Below are 21,686 nucleotides of genomic sequence, written 5' to 3' on the forward strand. Positions count from 1 at the left end.
GGGAGGGGGCTCTCATCCGGGAACTCGCCACCGGAAACCGCGTTCATGCGCAAGCGTGCACTGCCTCGCTCCTTCAATCAAATCAAATTCCAACCGCCATCGGTGACGGTCACGTGACCTGCTCGCGCCTGCAGCCTCCACTGCGCAAGCGATAGTATAGGGAGGCGGGAAGGCGGTGAACGTTAAGAGACTGAGGTGAAACAGTGGTTCAGTGACAGAATGCGCCACCAGAAAGGTAAAATAAGTTCATCATTTAGTATAGCACTAATGGTTCAATGGGATAAGTCCATCATTTGAAAACGTATTGGAGTTTCAGTTACGTGGAGAGACTGGGATGGTTTTCCTTTGAGCAGAGAAGGTTAAGAGGGAATAAGATAGATGTGGTCAAAATGATGAATGATTTTAATTGGAAGGAGGTTAGGAACCACCAGAGGATATGTAAGGGACAGAATGACAGTAGTCATTTGTTAATACAGAACTTGAGAGTTGCTGAAAGAAGAGACATAGCAAAGCTCCTCGTCATGCACTCATCAGGACACACAAGAACTCCAATATAAGGGAAAACAGCAGTTTATACTGTATGAGAAGAGACTGCTCATTGGTGCAATCTCCATGGCAACTCCCCTACCAATCAGAGTCCAATTGCCAACCAATCAGCTCTCTCTTATACAGCATAAACTGTTGTTTTCCCTTATATTGGTGTTCTTACCAGGTGTCCTGATGAGTGCAAGACAAAAAGCTTTGACATGTCTTTTTTTCAGCAATTTCTAACAAGAGAGTATCGAACAATCTCACCTTGACATTCACAACACTACCATTGCTGATTTCCCACCATCAACATCCTGGGGATGTTGCCATTGACCAGCCATGTCAATGCAATGGCTACAAAAGCAGGTCAGAGGCTGGGAATTCAGTGGCAAGTAACACACCACCTGACTCCCCAAAGTCTGTTCACCAATACAAGGCACAAGTCAGGAATGTGATGGAATACTCTCGACTTGACTGGATGAGTGCAGCTCCAACAACACTTAAGAAGCTCAACACCATTCAAGACAATGCAATCCACTTGATCAACCCACCACTCACCATCTTAAACATCCATTTCCTCCATGTACAAGATCCACTGCAGCAACTAACCAAGGCTCCTTCAGCAGCAAGTTACAAATCCGTAATCTCTACCATCAAGAAGAACAAGGGCAGCAGACATGGGAACACCACCACCTTCTTGACCTACTGCAGTTCATGTGGTGGACATACACCCACAGTACTGTTAGGGAGGGAGTTCCAGTTTTTTGACCCAGCTACAGTGAAAGAACAGTAATTATAGTTCCAAGTCAGGATGGTGTGTGACTTGGAGGGTCTTGAAGGTGCCAAATCCCTGTCTGTTGCCACTTACCTTAAAGTGGACATATTCCACTAAATTTATCCATTATCCCTTCTGAGCTGTTCTTCACAACCCAACCCCCATCACTCTCCTCCATCAAGAGAACTTCCTCAGCCACAATCAATGTGGTCTGGGAGCTAAATAGGTGGGAGTCGAGTTTAATGTTTGACCCTCACTCTGTCTGTTGATCTGACATTAATATGATTTTAATGGCAATGAATCTTGGACAGTCTTTATAATGGGTATCCGATCAATTCCAGTTTTATATGAAGGCAGCAAACTGAAAATTTACTCATTGCCTCTCTGAGCTAAAGATTAACAGTTTAAGATGTAAAACTTTCTGAAAATATTCTGCAGCTTGTTTCACAAATAATTTGAGAAAATTCAGAGAAAAGTTCAAAAACCCTCCTGCACCATGAGAATATCTGGGCAATGATAGCATCCAACTTTTGAACATGCTCAGACTGCATCATTCACCTGAATCTAAGAGTGAGCACTCAGGAACAATGTGTCAACTTCAAGTTCAGAAATTCGAAACAAGCCAAGGCTTTCTTGTAAAACCTCAATGAAGCTCCTGAAACAAGTGAGGCAATTTCACTAGTTGTCTAATTTTTCTGCAATATATAAATTTTAATTTTTTGTTATGCTAGTTTATTTTGAATCCTGAGTTGGGGAGGGGGAGGAACAACAGCTGAAAGGGATTTTACAAGGCGACTTGATGATTTGCCTTCTCCTTGATAATTTTTAAAATTATAATTGATTATAATAATTTATTATAACAGATTGTAATTGATTTTCAATAACAATTTAAAAATGCATATCTGCCAATCAGTTTACTTGTTCTTTGCTGCAATTATGCACTTATAAATACAAGTTAGTGTTGGAAAGATTTGTCTAATATTTCGCTTAAATTTGCTGATGATTCAGTGTGACATAAAATTGTGATGCTTACAAGTGTGATGCACAGAAAGTTACATTAGTATTTGATATACTACTAGCACATCTCCTGTGGCACCGTTTGTTAGTTGGAAGACAAACTAATTTATATAATATGAGGTTTTGTGCCATGTACCATGATTTACTGTGTGAAAACAGATCAAATTCTGGTTTTATAACTTGTTGAAATCTTTGATTTTTACCGGTATTTTGGAGATAAAGTTCAGTGACTGTCCAAGTTTCTTATTAAAATTGTAATTCAGTGATTCTGTGTTTGTCAGATTTGGTTCAGTGGTAGCGCTCTTGCCTCTGAGTCAGAAGGTTGTGGGTTCAAGTCTCAATTCAGAGACTTAAGCACATAATCCTGGTTGATGCTGGAAGTGCCATCTTTCAAATGAGACGTTGATCCAAGGCATCGTTGGGCACTCGGGTAAACATAAAAGATCTCTTTGCACTATTTTGAAGATGAACAGGCGAGTTCTTGCAGGCGCTCTGCCTAATATTTATCCCTTAACCAATGATACTAAAACAAATATTTGGTTATTTACTTCATTACTATTTGTGGCAGCTTAGTGTGCAAATTGGCTGCTGCATTTCCCATGTAACTGTAACTACAAATCAAAAATAATTTGGCTTTGGGATGTCCTGACATCAAGACATTATATAAGCACTAGTTCCTTTTTTTGCCTATATAATTTTTATTGGTTATCATTTATTAAAGCTCACAATACATGAGAAGATTGTAGGCAAGTGTAAGAAGTAATTAAGTTGACTTTAGCAATAGTGAGAAAGAGACTTGTGGGTTTTTCAGCAGTTATGGAAAAGCTGTACTCTGGTAATGTTGTGAGGTGGGTCTGTGATGTGGAACTATGGCAGAGAGTGACCCAGGGGTTTGGCAGCACTGTGGAAGTGAATTTGGGATCTTGCTCAGTGATTTCTGCAGCATGAGGAGGGCACAATATTATAGATAATTAGTATTTTAATAATACTTTTCCTGTTTTACTTGAAGTCACGTGGAAGGGAGGGGGAAATTCATTTTGGTGTTAACTCCGCCAAGTCAGATCATTGTACAAAATCAGCTGGCTTAACTTCAAGCCCAAATTAACTACAATAGCTTCCAATTACTGAGTTTTCAATGTGACAGGTACCGCAGCCTGTCTCTCAGGCTGTGCCAGTTGGTTTTCTTCATCCAGGTTCCTTAATGTCATAAGTTTTGGCAGAGCTACGCAACATCTTTTTCAATCTGGCGTTTCCTTACAGTTTTATCTAACGCCACTGACTGTTTGCCAGGGATGAACTTTGCATGTACCAGCCCTTCACCAGCCACTTGTATCAGCGTGGCCCAGTTTATAGTACTCTCACCTCTGAGTCAGAGGTTGTGGGTTCAAGTCCGACTCCAGGCCTTGACACGGCAGTGGACACTGAGGGAATGCTGCACTGTTGGGTGCTGTCTTTTCGATGAAACATTAAGCTGAGGCCGTGTCTGCTCTTTCAGATAGACGTAAAAGATTCCACAGCACTACTTTGAAGAAGAATGAGAATTCCTCCCAGTGCCCTGGCCAATATATATCTCTCAATCAACATCACAAAAACAAATTATCTGGTCATTCTCACATTGCTGCATGTGGGAGCTTGCTGTGTACAAATTGTGACTACACTTAAAAAGTATTTCATTGGCTGTAAAACATTTGAAATGTCTTGGCTATTGAACGATGCTATATAAATGCAAGTTTTTTTCTTTTAATAGCTGGCAGACTACTTCAGCAATGGGGACATCACCATTGAATTCAGTCCTTTCTTCATCCAACATCTGTAAGCAGGCATTTTCATGCAGCATAACAATCAAGAATTGGAATCTGGCTGAACATTTATCTTCTGTAATCCAGGCATGTTGGAACCAGTTCAAGCAACCTAATTACTGAGATATACGGACTCAGCGCAGACCAGGAATAGAAGCTGGGGCCTTCTGGTCTGTATGGCTCAATGTCATATCACATGATGCATTTATTCACTAAGCCATTGATGGGACTTGCTTGAAGATTATAACCGGTTGCAATTTTGATCTCACTGGCACCTATTACCAGAAATGTGTGATACCTAAAAGTGTGACAGAAGGAAAATTCACACTTGCATTCCCCTTTTTGATAAATACTAGCAAACCTCCAGTGACATTGCTCACAGGCTGAGGTAAGAGCCTGTTAGGAGGAGATAGACGAACACAGTACTCCATCATCCTACAACCTTACACTGTATGTTGGAGAACCAATTAGTTGAGTAGCAAATTACTTGTGAGTCTGGTCACAAACTACTGCTAAGCTCAACTCTTGGCAGCACTTTGTCTAATAGATTGTACTTCAAGTTGAACTATGCATTATCGACTAATTGATTTTACTCCATATATGTTTCTCTTTCAGTTATAGCAAGAGATTAACTGATTAAGGTAAATATTTAAAGTTTCAATGATTATTCACCTGAATGTGTGTCAACAATGACACATGCAAACTCCACACAAGTTGAGCTTGTCGGAACTGTTGAAGTCAACAGTGAGTGAACATACAATCTAACAGCAGGAGCTGAGCAAATAACACCCTTCAAATTAAATTGCTTCAGGCAAACATAGCATCACACACAGAATAAATCCCAGTAAATTGTCTGTATGTAGAACAAAATATACAGCATGTAAATAAAGTCGGGCTTCAATCCAGGAAATTATTCAAGATGAGTGTTCTAGCTGAAACACGTCCCAAGAAATTTCAGATGGGGGCAAAAGTCGCCTTACATCATTCAGGATATTCGGAAGCAGAATGCAAGACTGATAGCATGTTATAAAGTGCAACAATATGCTGTCCCATTATAGCTAAAATAATAAGAAAAATCCTCATTAATTATTCTTAGTAACAAATAACCTGCTCAACATTGGAATTGTTCTCTTAATATTAAAGGATCAAACTAACCAATCTTATTTTGTAATAAGTTTACAAAATGAAACTTTAGCAAGCTGTACAGTAAATTTTCCATTGTCTTGGCCCTGCTTCTGGAACTATTACCAGTGGATCAGCTGGGTTTTGAGAATGCAGAAGGATCAGATGGGAAGGAATGCACCTTGTAATTGAGTTATTTTTCATTTTTCCATCCATTTAAATTAATGGACAGAAAACATTTGGGCTCCTCTAGACTTAGTTTAAGTATTGGAGTGGCACTTGAACCCACAATCCTCTGACTCAGAGATAAGTGCACAAACATACACACACTCTTTCTCTCTCCAACACACTCACACTTGCATATTTTTTGGTGAGTTCCATCTTTTGCTTTGAAAACTGCAGGATCCTCTTTTAAAATTCTAACCTCCATGACCCTAACCAACACCGTATCCCTTCCAGTTATCGGGATCCCTTAGGCCAATTATTGATGAGCAAGTAGACTGGAGAGTGAAAATCCATTTTAAACTGATTACACAGAAGTGGGCAACATTACAAGAGAGGGGCCTTAGTGATAAAATAAATAGCCCAGGGTTGAACAGGACCTCAAACTGTACCCTGGCAGATTCAGCCTGGGCAAGCCTGGAAAGAGAATGGTATCAGATGGTGACAGTCCATTTTCTGCCAGGAACTGAACAGAACTGTGTCAGTCTAGATGTGGCTCAAGGAAGTTGTGGCTGTTCCATAGTTCAATGGGGGATGAGCGTTCAAACAGCAAAATAGTGATCATAGAATGGAGGGTGGCATTGGAAGGGTACAGTTGAGTGTTGTAGAAGCTGCCTTAAGCCACTTTGGTGCTTACTAAGGGTCCTATAATGCCCCTCCTGTTGCTCAATGTCTGTTTCCTCTCTGTATCTGTGAAGTTTCTCTGCTACATTAAGGTGTGCAAAGTGTTTTAAATAAGCTGTTCTGTTATGTTAAGGATGTCATTGTTGGAGCAGAGACTGGAGTAATGCGAGCAGCAATATTCTTCTGTTATTAGTGCTTTCCTTCATGTTTTCCTTTTGTTGGTGGTCACTATCATTTTTCCACAACATTTATGCTGTGAGGACACCAAGGCCACAGGACCTGGCCCCATACCCAGCAGAACAGTGTGTTTTTTTTCTTTATTCTTTCATGGGATGTGGGCGTCACTGCCAAGGCCAGCATTTGTTGCCAATCCTAATTGCCCTTGAACTGAGAGGCTTGCAAGGCCATTTAAGAGTCAACCACAGTGCTGTGGGTCTGGAATCACATGTAGGCCAGACCAGGTAAGGGTAGCAGATTTCCTTCCCTAAAGGGCATTAGTGAACCAGATGAGTTTTTAAATAATTGATGGTAGTTGTCATGATCATCATCACTGAGACTAGCTTTATTTTCCAGGTTTATTAATTGAATTCAAGTTCCATCAGCTGTCACTGTGAGATTTAAACCCATGTCCCCAGAGCATTTGCCTGGGCCTCTGGATTAATAGTCCAATGACATTACCACTAAGCCACCTTGCTTGTAGCTACTCAGATCAGGAGATCTGCTGTCATGGTACGTTACACTCATCTGTCTTGCGCCATCTTCACACATCCATTTGTCTGCAACCACCCTGTGACATTCATTATCCAACTGTGCCTAGATGGACCCTTCTTTCTACTGCCCTTCACTTTGCCCTCTAGAGCTCTCTGTAGCTTTTCAGTTCTGATCAATTGGCCGAAATAATGACATTTCCTTCTCTGGATGTCACTTTTAGAGTTCTATTTGCTTTTGCAATTTCAAGCACCTCTTCATTTGTCTTATGGTCCATAAATGTAATTTAAGCATACATCTTAGCATCCACATTACAAAGGCCTCTATTTTCTTCCACAGATTTTTATTTATTGTCCAGGTTTCTGAGGCATACAGGAAAGTGGGTAGATGTAGCATCCTATGAATTTATTTCTTGTTACAAGCTTGCATTTTCTTGTTAACACATCCTCCATTTTCACAAAATTACTTCTGGCTATCTCTATCCTTCTCCTGACTTTGGCATCACATCTACCATCTTCTGTTATAATTTATTCTAAATAGACAAACTTATCTACTTGTTCCAGTGTGAAACCATCCACTTCAATCTTCACTCTATTTTCTTCTAATGTATTCCTTCTAGTTACCACTGTTTTTGTCTTATTGGTGTTCATATTCAATCCATATTCTAAACTTCTAGATTTTACTTGATCTACAATATTTTGTAGGACATATTCTGATTTTGCAAGTAGTGTTATGTCATCAGTGTACCACAAGTTTGTTATGTTCTTGCCTCCAGTTTTTACCGTGGAAGTACATCTGACTCTAAATATTTGTTCTCTGTACAGAATGAATAATTTTGGTGATAGTACACAGCCTTGTCACACTCTTCACTGGAAACGTACCAGATTGTCAATCATCTAGCCTGACGCTCACTGTTTGATCTCAGTATAGGCTCTGGATAAATCTCACATCTTTACTCTCAAAGCCACATTTCAGCAACACGTCTATTAGCTTTTGGCAATAACACAATTGAACGTTTTTCATAGTCTGTGAAGCCTATGTAAATGTTCTTGTTTACTTCCAGATATTTATCAAAGATTGTTCTTATGTCAAGTATTCCTTTTCTTGTTCCTACTCCAGATCTAAATCCAGACAGCATTTCACCAATTTCTGTTTCAAAGGTGTTACAGTATTTCTTTCAATTAAGATTTTCAAGATCACTTTAATGAGATGATTCATTAAACTTATTCTAGAATGATTGCACTCCATTGCTTTAGGTTTCTTATGTATCTTAACAAATAATGAATGTCTCAAGTCACTTGGAATGTACCCTTTGGTATATATTTGATCACAAATTTCTGTTATCACTTCTATTTCTATTTCTTCAAGTGTTTTTAGATGTTCTGTTAATTCATCTATGCCTGGAACTTTTCCTGTACTCATCAATTTCAAAGCATTCTTTACCTCTGATATCATAATGTTTGGTCCATCATTTACATCTATATTTTGAGGGATCCCATAATTTGGATCATCGTATAATTAATTTATATATCCTGTCCATTGTTTTGCTAATGCTTCTCTTTCAAACAATATTTTATCATCTTTGTCTTTTATGCACCTACTATCTGTTGATATCCCTTTCTTTCTATCTGTCAAAGATTTCACCTTCTGGTTTCATATTTCTCATTTTGTGATTTCTTTCCAGTTCCAATACTTCATCACACATCTCATTATACCATCTCATTAAATGAGAGTAAATTATTGCATAAAAAGAAAAGTTGAAGTTGATTATGCCTGTGTCAGTACAGATATAAGATAGCCCCCTTTAGGTAAACAACTAATCTCATGATTAATTTTGCCTAATGCTGCTCAGGTCAAACGTTTTTAGCCAGCACTGGTATGAATTGAGTTTTGGCCATTGTCCAACACATGGAACAATGTGGTGCCAGTTACTGTATAACTTGCGGTTTGTTGTTTGGTCTCCTAGCGCAACCTGCTGATTACTTGGTGTAAGTGCATGAGATTCCATACGGCAAAGCTGGTAGCTAGAGCTGGTACCATTGAAAGAAGTGAAATAAATACAGAGTAGTTGTTCAGTCCCTAAATAGATCATTAGCCTTTAAAGCCATCTGTAATCAAGATCTATCCTTAGCACTGAACCGAAGTGACTAACTCTGCAGGATCACATACAGTGTGTTTCAGTGATCACTCGCTCCCGTCTCTATAGAAAGAGATTTAAAGGTTCATGGGGGAGATTCCTCCTTTCTAGAGTATTTATTTTTATTTAGCAAATGCAAATCCCCGAAGCTAAGCAATAGCTTTCTCATTTGCCGAGTTTAAGATGACTAGTCTGCCACTTGGTCCTTAGGGGCACACTTCTCAGTAATGTGCAGAATTGTTTGTGCCTTACTACAACTGCATTCAATGGAGTGTTTGATGGCAAGACATCCCTTGGCAGCTGATAGTCCCTCAGCATTAAGTTGTAAGATTCGGAGAGCATGCCCTATTGCCATAAAGCCAGAGGGCTGCTTAATGTTGAGACTGGCAGTTCTGGGGGGACTGGGATTCTGCAAGGGGGCTCTTTTCGAGTCCTTTAATTTTCTCTTGGAATTCAGTCTGCTAAATTCTAGAGTATTGACCAAAAAGCACCTACGTAATTTTCAGCATTATACATGTTCGTTTTTTAAGTTGAGAGATAATCCTGAAAAGGTATTTTTCTATTTCAATTAGAAACATCCAGAAAGTAAACAGATGTCCTGTCATCTCTCTCCTCTCCCTCTCTGAGAAGCCTTTGATTTGTCTCCCACTTTAGCCTGAAAACACTTGGTACACACTGTTTTTCAAAAATATGTCAAAATTAGATTATAGGTGCTGTTGTTTAAAGTAGATTTATTTCAATGAGAGGACAGAATCAATCTCATGAAGGCTGGAGTGTGCTGGTACAACAAAAGAAAGTCTCACCAACCCAAGTTTAGTCTGAAAATAGAATTCTTATTTCTGACATTCTTCCCCACTTCTTCAACAACAACTTTGTTTATATAGCACCTTTAAATTAGTAAACATGTACCAAGGCATTTCACCAAAGCATTGCCTAACAAATTTTGACATCAACCCACTTAAGATCAAAGGTAGGTTTTAAGGAGCATCTTAAAGGAAGAAAGAGAGGCGCAGATATGGAGAAGTTTGGGGACATAATTCCAGAGCTTGGGGCCTTGGCAGCTGGAGGCATGGCTGCCAATGGCAGAGCAATGAAAATCAGGGATATGTAAGAGGCCTGAATTGGGCAAGTGAGGGATCTTGGAGGGTTGTAGGACTGGAGGGGGTTACAGAGATGGGGAAAGGCAAGGCTATGGAGGGACTTGAAAACGTGGATAAGAATTTTAAAATTGAGGCATTGGTTAACTGGGAGCCAATGTAAGTCAGTAGGGAACTTGGTGTGATAAAGACAAAATACTGTGGATGCTGGAGATCTGAAATAAAAGCAGAAAGTGCTGTACAAACTCAGCAGGTCTGGCAGCATCTTTGGAGAGAAAAACAGAGTTACCGTTTCAAGTCCAATATGACCCTTGTTCGGAACTGAAGAGAGGTAGAAATGTGATGAATTTTATGCTGTTGTAAAAGGGGGGAGTGCCAGGTAGAACAAAAGTGAAGATCAGGAATAGTTTAGAAGGCTGGGGAGATTAAATATCAAAGAGATTGTGGAACAAATGGCAAAGGGAGTGGTAATGGTTATAGTAAAGAAACTAAACATTGGTCCAGAGTAGATGTTAATAGCAGAATAACGGTCAGCTCTGTCTGAAAGCAAAAACATGAAAACAAGATACAAACTGGCACTTTTGAGGGAAAAAAATTCAAAATGGAGGACAGGGTTCATGGTCTGAAATTATTGAACTCAATGTTAAGTACAGAAGACTCTAAAGTGCCTAATCGGAAGGTGAGGAGCTGTTCCTCCAGCTTATGATGGGCTTCATTGGAACATTACAGCAGGCCGATGTCAGAAATGTAAACATGAGAGCAAGGTGATGAATTGAAATGACAAGCAACCGGAAGTTTAGGGTCATGTTTGTGGACTGAGTGGAGGTGTTCCACAAAGAGGTCACCCAGTTTGGTCTCCCTAATGTAGAGGAGACCGCAATGTGAGCAGTGAAAACTGTAGAATCATAGAATTGTTACAAGAAGACCATTTGGCCCATCATGCCTGTACTGGCTGTCCTAAGGAGCAACTCGCCCACCCTCTACCCACATCCCTGCAGATTCTTCCATTTCAGATATTTAGAAAAGTTTATGACACAGAAGGAGACCACTCTGCCCATCATGTCTGCGCCAGCCATTTTCCAGTGCTTGATCGATCACCCTGGAGGTTATGGGACTTCAGGTGTATATCCAGACACCTTTTAAATGAGTTGAGAGTTTCTGCCTCTACTACCCTGTTAGGCATTGAGTTCCAGACCCCAACACCCTCTGGGTGAAAAAAATTTTCCTAATTTCTCCTCTAACCCTTCTACCAATCACTTTAAATCTATGCCCCCTAGTCATTCATCTCTCTCTGCTAAGGGAAATAGGTCCTTCCCCTCCACTCTATCCAGGTCCCCCACAGCCTGTGATAGCTCAATCAAATCTCCCCTCAACCTCCTCTGTTCCAAGGAAAACAACCCCAGCCTATCCAATCTTTCCTCACAGCTGCAATTTTCCAGTCTTGGCATATCCTCATAAATCTCCTCTGTACCCTCTCTGGTGAAGTTCCATCCTTTCTGTTATGCAGTGACCAGAACTGCATACAGTACTCAAGTTGTGGCTAACTAGTGTTTTATATAGCTCCAGCATAACCTCCCTGCTCTTATATATTCTATGCCTCGGCTGATAAAGGAAAATATTCCATATGCCTTCTTAACCATCTTATCGATCTGTCCTGCTACTTTCAGGGATCTTTGGACATACAGTCCAAGGTCCCTCAATTCCTCTACACCTTTCAGTAGCCTCCAATTTATTTTGTTCTTTGCCTGTTGATACCCCCTCAAATGCATCACCTCATACTTTTCTGGGTCGAATTCCATTTGCCACTTTTCTCCCCACTGGACCAGCCCATTGATGTCTTTCTGCAGTCTATAGCAATCCTCCACGCTATAAACCACGTGGCCAATTCTTGTGATATCTGAAAACTTCTTGATCATGACCACTACATTTAAGTCCAAATCATTTACATATACCACAAAAAGCAGAGGACGTAGTACTTAGCTCTGTGGAACCCCACTGGAAACAGCCTTCCAATCGCAAAAACCTCCGTCAACCAATACCCTTTGGTTCCTGCCACTGAGCCAATTTTGTATCCAGCTTTCTACATGCACCTGGATTCCATGGGCTTTTTATTTTTTAACCCGTCTGCCATGTGGGACCTTATCAAAATTCTTGCTGAAATCCATGTAGCTCACATCAACTGCACTACCCTCATCAACCCTCCTGGTTACCTCCACAAAAAATTCAATTAAGTTAATCAGACACAGTATTCCCTTAACAAATCATGCTAATTGTCCTTGATTACTTCATGCCTTTCTACGTGACAGTTTATCCTGTCTCTCAGAATTGATTCCAATAATTTGCCCACTACCGAGGTTAGACTGACTAGTTTGTAATTATTCAGTTTGTCTCTTGCTCCATTTTTAAACACAGGCACATTAACCTCTAATCCTCCGGCACCACACCTGCCATCCAGTGAGGATTAGAAACTGATGGTCAGAGCATCTGCTATTTCCATCCTGGCTTCTTTTAACAGGCTGAGATACATTTCAGCCCTGGTGATTTATCCACTTTCAAGGATGCTAATTCCCTTAATACTTCCGAGATAAAAACAAAAAGCTAAAAGCTACTGCGGATGCTGGAAATCCAAAACAAAAACAGAATTACCTGGAAAAACTCAGCAGGTCTGGCAGCATCGGTGGAGAAGAAAACAGTTGACGTTTCGAGTCCTCATGACCCTTCGGCAGAACTGAAGTATAGTTAGGAGAGAGGTGAAATAATAATAATAATAATAATAAATATTTCACCTTTCTCCTAACTATACTTCAGTTCTGCCGAAGGGTCATGAGGACTTGAAACGTCAACTGTTTTCTTCTCCACCGATGCTGCCAGACCTGCTGAGTTTTTCCAGGTAATTCTGTTTTTGCCCTTAATACTTCCTCTCTCTCTCTCTGTTTATCACATCCAATATTTCACACTCCTCGTTAACTACAACATCTGCATCGTCCCCCTCTTTTGTGAAGGCATCCTCTGGTGACTGGCACAGCAGTATTGTCACTGGGTTAGTATTCCAGAGACCCAGGGTAATGCTCCGGGGACCTGGGTTCGAATCCCACCGTGGCAGGTGGTGAAATTTAAATTCAATAAAATCTTTTGTGAAGGCGGACGCAAAGTATTCATTAAGAAACATACCCACATCTTCTGCCTCTACACACAGGTTACCTTTTTGGTATTTTATGGGCCCTACTCTTTAGTAGACTAAATTGAAAGAAGTATAAGTAAATTGCTGCTTCACCTGGAAGGTGTGTTTGGACATGAGGAGAGAGGAGATAAAGGGGCAGGTGTTACCTCCTGTGATTGCATGGGAAGGTGCCGTGGGAAGGGGATGAGGTGTTGGGAGTGAAAAAGGAATGGACCAGGGTGTTGTGGAGTGAACGGTCCCTTCAGAATGCTGACAGGGGAGGGGAAAATGTGTTTGATGGTGGCGTCACGCTGAAGGTGGCAGAAATGGCAGAGAATGACCCTTTGAATACAGAGGCTGATGTGGTGGAAAGTGAGAACAAGGGGAACCCTATTGTGGTCCTGGGAGGGAGGGGACGGGAAATGAAGCAGACATGTTTGAGGACCCTGTCGACCGCACTGGTGGGGAATCCTCAGTTCAGGAAAAAGGAAGACATGTCAGAAGTGCCATTGTGGAAGGTAGCATCATTGGAATAGATGTGACAGAGACGGAGAAACTGGGAAAATGGAATGGAGTCTTACAGGAAGCATGGTGTGAGGAAGTGTAGTCAAGGTAGCTGTGAGTCAATGGGCTAAAATGAATATTAGTAGATGTTTACACTCAGCAATGGAGACAGAGCAGTCAAAGAAGGGAAGGGAAATGTTGGCGATGGACCACGTGAAGGTAAGAGAAGGGTGGAAATTGGAAGCAAAAGTGATTAATTTTTCCAGTTCCGGACGAGAGCAGAAAGCAGCCCCGATACAGTCACCGATTTCCTGGAGAAAGACTTATGAGAGGGGGCCTGAGTAGGACTGGAACAAGGAATGTTCCACATACCCCACAAAAAGTCTGGCATAACTAAGACCCACACAGTTACCTATAGCCACACCTTTAACCTGAAGGAAGTGAGATGTTAAAGGAGATATTGTTCAATGAAAGAACAAGTTCAGCCAAGCAGAAGAAGGTGGCGGTGCATGGGAACTGTTCGGGGCTGTTCAAGAAGCATAGAGCCCTCAGGCCGTTCTGGTGGAGGATGGGGGTGTAGAGGGATTGGACGTCCATAGTGAGGAGGAGGCGGTTAAGGCCAGTAAGCTGGAAATTATTGAAATAACGTAGCTGGAAATTATTGAAATAACGTAGGGCGTCAGAAGAATCACAAATGTAGGCGAGAAGAGACTGGACAAGGGGAAGAAAGATCGAGTTAAGATAGGAAGAAATAAGCTGACTGAGACAGGAACAGGCTGAAACGATGGGTCTACCAGGACAGTTCTGTTTGTGGATTTTGGGAAGGAGGTAAGAGGTGGGCTGTTCAAGGTTAGGAGACTGTAAGATGGAAAGCAGTGGAGGGAAGATCTCCAGAGGGATGAGGTCAGTATTGGTCCTGGAAACAATGGCTTGATTTTCGGTAGTGGGGTCATGGTCCAGGGAAAAGTAGGAAGAAGTGTCTGAGAGTTGGTGCTCAGCCTCTGCAAGGTAGCAGTCAGTACGTCAGACAACAGCACCGCCCTTGTCATCAGGTTTGATAACAAAATCAGGGTTAGACCTGAGAGAACAAAGTGCAGCAAGATCAGAAGGAGACAAGTTAGAGTGCCTGAAGGGAGCAGAGAAATTAAGAAGGCCGATGTCTCTATGAAAAGATCAAGAGTGAATATGAGGCCTGATGGAGGCGTCCAGGTGGAGGGAAAGTATTAGAGACGGGTAAAAGGGTCCATTGAGCAGGGGGAGGACACCTGCCCACAAAGAAGTGAGCATGGAAGTGAAGGCAACGGAAGAAGAATTCAACGTCATGCGAACCTGAAATTCATTGAGGTAGTGCCCCAGACCCAACCATCCTTGCCTGTTCATCAATGAACTTCCTTCCATCATAAGGTCAGAAGTGGGGATGTTCACTAATGACTGCACAATGTTCAGCACCATTCACGACTCCTCAGATACCGAAGCAGTCCATGTCCAAATGCAACAAGACCTGGACAATATCATGCGTGAGGTGAAAAGTGGCAAGTAACATTCACACCACACAAATGTCAGGCAATGACCTTCTCCAACAAGAGAGAATCTAACCATTGCCCCTTGATATGCAATGGCATTACCATTGCTGAGTCCCCCACTATCAACATCCTGAGGGTTACCATTGACCAGAAACTAAACTGGACTAGCCATATAAATACTGTGGCTACAAGTGTAGGTCAGAGGCTAGGAATCCTACGGCGAGTAACTCACCTCCTGACTCCCCAAAGCCTGTCCACCATCTACAAGGCACAAGTCAACAGTGTGATGGAATATTCTCCACTTGCCTGGATGAATGCAGTTCCAGCAACACTCAAGAAGCTTGACACCACCCAGGACAAAGCAGCCAGCCAGGTTGGCACCACACCCACAAACATTCACTCCCTCCACCACCAACTCACAGGGCTGAATCTTTGGCTCAGTGAGCAGGGACGGGGCCCGCTCGCCGATGTGTAAAATGATGCGTGGTGATGTCGGGCATGCATCCCGACATCACGGCACGTCATTCAGACTTTCAGATCGGCAGGCGCACACCCAAGTCGGCTGCGCGCCTGCCAAACTGTCAAAGGCCTATTAAGGCCATTTAACACTCAACTTAAATAATTAACACAGCTGCCCATCCAACCTTAAGGTTGGCGGGCAGGCGAAGAGCCCAGACGGCCTTCGCATTTTTCATGGAACCTCATCCACGGGCGGGATGAGGTTTCATGAATGATTTTAAATTTTGACAAAAAATTTTATTGAGATTAACGCACACACTCCAGCTCATGTGACAGTTTCACATGAGGGGACATATAAAACTTTTCCCGCTACTTTATTAAACTCTTTGGATTTAAAACTAATAGAGGTGCCTCAGGGAGATTTCTGCGCTCATTCGTCCACATGCGCGAAAGAGCACACTCCTGACTCAGGCCTGCCCTCACAGGGAGTGTACAGGGCTTCCGGGTGCACATCATGCTGGATGGGCCTTAATTGGCCCGCCCATGTAAAATGGCGGCGCGGGCCCGATCGGGGGGCACCGATCAGGTCCACACCTGCCCATTCCCGCTCTGCCCACCCGACAGGCTGAAAATTCTGCCCACAGTGGAAGCAATGTGCACCATTTACAAGATGCATTGCAGGATCTCACTGAGGCTCCTTAGACAGCACCCTCCAAACCCATGATTGCTACCATCCAGAAGGCACGTGGGAACACCACCACCTGGAAGTTCCCCTCCAGGCCACACACCATCCTGACTTCGAAAAATATTGCAGTTCCTTCATGATTGCTGGGTCAAAATCCTGGAATTCCCTCCCAAACAGCACTGTGGCTGTACCTTACCACATGGACTGCAGTGGTTCAAAAAGACAGCTCATTACCACCTTCTCAAGGGCAATCAGTGATGGGTAATAAATGCTGGCCTAGCCAACAATGCCCACATCCCATAAAAATTAATTTTTAAAAAATAAGGGGATAAAACTGAGTCCTTTGCTGAGCACAGATTGTTTAGCATCAGAGTGGAGAATGTCAGTGTACAGTGAATACACAGCAAGAGGTAGAATCAGAAGAGTAATAGGGTCAAAGGGAAGGGGAAGAAGGAACCGGAGAGGCACCAGTACCCACAAGTTGGTGTGAGATAGAACAGAGGCAATAGAGTTTTAGATGGCCTGAAGTTTGTGGGGAGTGCAAAATAGAACGCTAACAAGGAGTGCATTGAAATAGTCAGGTCTAGAGGTAACAACAACATGGATGAGTGTTTCAGCAGCAGTCTCCACACACCTTTGTTAACCTATGCCAATGGCTACTATCAGGTGCAATAGTGCAGCCCAAGTATGTCCAGTCTTTTTCCACCTATGTGAAAGCCCCTTGGCATTTCCCAGTGATGACGCATGGGAAATATGTAGATATTCAAACAATATATACATTATTATATATAATATACATTATTAATTATTAAATATATTATTCAATAGATATATTCAAGTAATATCTATTTAAGGACAACATCTATTTAAGGACAAACATATGTATTATTAGAATTGTGTACGGCATGTTGACAAACTTCACTTTATGAATCACAATTTTGCATGTCAATATTTAACGTTTGTCATGAACGCTGAACTTTACAAGACAACTATGTTTTGAAATGCACCTTTAACTCAAAGTAAAACAGAATTGCAGATAAATACTTCAGCTTGGAGACATGCTCATGTGATTCGGTTGCCATGGCCAGAGAAACTCAAACAGAAACCTATTGAAGTGTTGGGTACCAGTTTTAAGACCTTTTCACAGTATATTACAGAAAAAAAGGACAGCTGTTGTTTGAGATGCAGAGACAAAGAAGCTACTGCTATAGAGAAGCAGGTGAAGCATTTTGTGTTAACAACTAAGCAGGATGCTTGTGAAAGTTCGGTTTCTGTTGAAAATAAAGGGAACAGACAGGGCTCTTGAAGATTTAGGGAACGGAGAGTCACTGAGGTGTGCCTTGCTGTTGATAATTGGATCCAGAAAGCTCAAACATGCATTACAGGAACTGTCCCACAGTCACTCCCAGCTCTCCAGCAGGTTCACTTTTCTCCACCATGCCAGGTCGAAACTTCCAGTGTGCTTTGACCTTTCGAGGCAGAGAAAAGTGTACCTCCTGGAAAGCTGGGAGTGACTATGAGACAGCTCCTATAATGCTACATATTTGCCAGAAGTGGGGAGCACAGTAAAAGGGTTTCATAAGCTGTATTTCGGTTGCATTGGTTAATTAATGCAAAAGTACTTTTTCTTTAGTTTGATGTTTTAGTGGCCTGTTAACTAATGTTTGATCTAGTTGATTTTGGTTTGTTACAGTAAAAGTCTTAAAACATGAAATCATGTCCTTACAGTTCTTTCTGTCAGTTACTGGGAGGAAAACTTAATCTTTTTTTAAAATTATCAGTCTCTATGGGAATTATAACACTTTGAAATTGTCTTGTCAACTACAATGGCAGAAGCCTACTTAACACATCAATATTTCCATCCCCTATCCCAGGGTAAGAGGGAACAAAACCTGCCCCTGCCCTATTTTCAGCACTACTAGGGTTTTCACCTTAGCAAGAGGAGGAACATCACTCTAGCATCTTGCTGGTAAGCTTAGCTGTACTGTCTGAAGTTTTTCAGAAAATATTAAAACTCTTGTCATTTCAAATTTGGTCTTTTCTCGTCTGGGGTTTTCTCGTTCTTCGAGTACAATTTCTGTGGTGATCTCCCATACTGCTGGTGTAAATTAAGCAGAAGATGGGTGGAAACCTGTTGTCTCCAGGGCTTGCATTAATCTCCTGCCAAAGTTATGTTGGAAGAAACGCTATGAAAATCCCTGGCACTCATGTTTGAAATATTGTTTCGTCTGTATTTTTTTCTGTCATGGAGATGCTGATTGTGGCTGAGGTGTAGGTTCACATGCAACAGGCTCCCTCTAGCACCTCTTCCGAAATGGCAGTTCTTGTGTGAGCTTTGTTGTACTGGGGTTATCAAGAACATGAATCCTCCCCTAATTTACCTCTTGTCAGCCCAAGGAAATTGTAAATACCACCCCAACTGAGATCAGCAATGTCCAATATGAATTGAACCTTGTTCAACACTGAGTTCTACGAAGGTCATGTGGTTCCAGACCTCATAGCAGCCATGGTCCAAACATGGATGGAAGAACTGAATTAAAGATGTGAGGTGAGAATGTCTGCCTTGACATCAAGGCAGTATTTTACGAAGTCTGGCCTCAAGGAGCCCTAAAAAATTTAAGTCATTGGAAATCAGGGAGGCAGGGTGGGGAGAGGTGGTAAATTTTCCATTGTTTGGAGTTATACCTAACACACAGGAAGATGGTTGTGGTTTTTGGAGGCCAATCATCTAGCCCCGGGACATTGTTGCAGGAGATTCTCAGGATAATATCTCAGGCCCAACTGTCTCTTGCTGCTTCATCAATTACCTTCCCTTCCCCCATCAGGTAAGAAATGGGGATGTCTGCTGATGATTGCAGAGTGTTCAGTGCCATTCGCAACTCTTTAGATACTGAAGCAATCAGTGTCCACATGCAGGAAGACCCGGACAACATTCAAGGTTGGGCTGATGTGGCAAATATCATTCACATCATACAAATGCCAAGCAATGACCTTGTCCAACAAGAGATCCAATCTAGCAATCTCCTCTTGACATTCAACGGCTTTACCATCACTGAATACCCCACCCTCAGCAACCTACAGGTCACCATTGACATGGACTGCAGCAGTTTAAGAAGGCAGCTCACCACCACCTTTTCAAGAGCAATTAGGGATGGGTCATAAATGCTGGCTTTGCCAGTGATACTCACATTCCATGAATGAATTTAAAAACTCATGGTGCATTTACTAACTGAGATATCAGTTCAAGAATTTTAGATTTAGTTCTTAATGTTTATTAGTGGATCTCCTCAGAGTTGTGCATTGATTCATAAGGATTACACTTTTCATAAGGATTGAACGGAAAAACATTCCTCAGATACTTTACAAAGCAAAAACAAAAACAGAAACAGAAATACCTGGAAAAACTCAGCAGGTCTGGCAGCATCGGCGGAGAAGAGCACTGTTGACGTTTCGAGGCCTCATGACCCTTCAACAGAACTAAGTAAAAATAGGAAAGGGGTGAAATATAAGCTGGTTTAAGGGGGGAGGGGGTTGTTGGGACAAGAAGCTAGTAATAGGTGGAGATAACCAAAAGATGTCACAGACAAAAGGTCAAAGAGGTGTTGAAGGTGGTGATATTATCTAAAGGAATGTGCTAATTAAGGGTAGAAAGCAGGACAAACAAGGTACAGATAGCTCTAGTGGGGGTGGGGTGGGGTGAAGGAATACTAAAAAGGCTAAAAGGTAGAGATAAAACAATGGGTGGAAATACATTTAAAAATAATGGAAATAGGTGGGAAAAGAAAAATCTATATAAATTATTGGAAAAAACAAAAAGGAAGGGGAAGAAACGGAAAGGGGGTGGGGATGGAGGAGAGAGTTCATGATCTAAAATTGTTGAGCTCAATATTCAGTCCAGAAGGCTGTAAAGTGCCTAGTCGGAAGATGAGGTGCTGTTCCTCCAATTTGCGTTGAGCTTCACTGGAACAATGCAGCAAGCCAAGGACAGTCATGTGGGCATGAGAGCAGGGTGGAGTGTTGAAATGGCAAGCGACAGGGAGGTCTGGGTAATGCTTGCGGACAGACCGAAGGTGTTCTGCAAAGCGGTCACCCAGTCTGCGTTTGGTCCCTCCAATGTAGAGGAAACCGCATTGGGAGCAACGAATGCAGTAGACTAAGTTGAGGGAAGTGCAAGTGAAATGCTGCTTCACTTAAAAGGAGTGTTTGGGCCCTTGGACGGTGAGGAGAGAGGAAGTGAAGGGGCAGGTGTTGCATCTTCTGCGGTTGCATGGGAAAGTGCTGTGGGAGGGGGTTGAGGAGTAGTAGGGGTGATGGAGGAGTGGACCAGGGTGTCACGGAGGGAACGATCCCTATGGAATGCCGCCAGGGGGGTGAAGGGAAGATGTGTTTGGTGGTGGCATCATGCTGGAGTTGGTGGAAATGGCGGAGGATGATCCTTTGACTGCGGAGGCTGGTGGGGTGATAAGTGAGAACAAGGGGTCCCTATCATGTTTCTGGGAGGGAGGAGAAGGCGTGAGGGCGGATGCGCAGGAGATGGGCCGGACACGGTTGAGGGCCCTGTCAACCACCGTGAGTGGAAAACCTCGGTTAAGGAAGAAGGAGGATATGTCAGAGGAACTGTTTTTGAAAGTGGCATCATCAGAACAGATGCGACGGAGGCGAAGGAACTGAGAGTTTGCTTCCAATTTCCACCCCTCCATCATTTTCACATGGTCCATCTCTGACACTTCCCTTCCCTTCCTTGACCTCGCTGTCTCAATTTCTGGTGATAGACTGTCCACCAATATCCATTACAAGCCTACCGACTCCCACAGCTACCTCGGCTACAGCTCCTCACACCCCACTTCCTGTAAGGACTCCATCCCATTCTCTCAGTTCCTTCGCCTCCGTCGCATCTGTTCTGATGATGCCACTTTCAAAAACAGTTCCTCTGACATGTCCTCCTTCTTCGTTAACTGAGGTTTTCCACCCACGTTGGTTGACAGGGCCCTCAACCGTGTCCGGCCCATCTCCCGCGCATCCGCCCTCACGCCTTCTCCTCCATCCCAGAAACATGATAGGGTCCCCCTTGTCCTCACTTATCACCCCACCAGCCTCCGCATTCAAAGGATCATCCTCCGCCAACTCCAGCATGATGCCACCACCAAACACATCTTCCCTTCATCCCCCCTGACGGCATTCCATAGGGATCGTTCCCTCCGTGACACCCTGGTCCACTCCTCCATCACCCCCTACTCCTCAACCCCCTCCCACAGCACCTTCCCATGCAACCGCAGAAGGTGCAACACCTGCCCCTTCATTTCCCCTCTCCTCACCGTCCAAGGGC

At 42.6% G+C, this 21,686-nt stretch overlaps 1 long non-coding RNA gene across 1 annotated transcript; it reads left to right on the forward strand.

Annotated features, from left to right (window-relative positions):
• Positions 1–21: 21 nt before the first annotated feature.
• LOC144690907 (uncharacterized) lies at positions 22–17,998 on the forward strand. The gene is made up of 3 exons (XR_013578991.1): positions 22–235; positions 4,735–4,760; positions 17,518–17,998. It is a non-coding gene; the product is annotated as an uncharacterized LOC144690907 (long non-coding RNA).
• Positions 17,999–21,686: the final 3,688 nt, after the last annotated feature.

This window comes from Cetorhinus maximus, chromosome 15 (assembly GCF_964194155.1).
Source record: "Cetorhinus maximus chromosome 15, sCetMax3.hap1.1, whole genome shotgun sequence".
NCBI classification, from domain to species: Eukaryota; Metazoa; Chordata; class Chondrichthyes; order Lamniformes; family Cetorhinidae; genus Cetorhinus; species Cetorhinus maximus.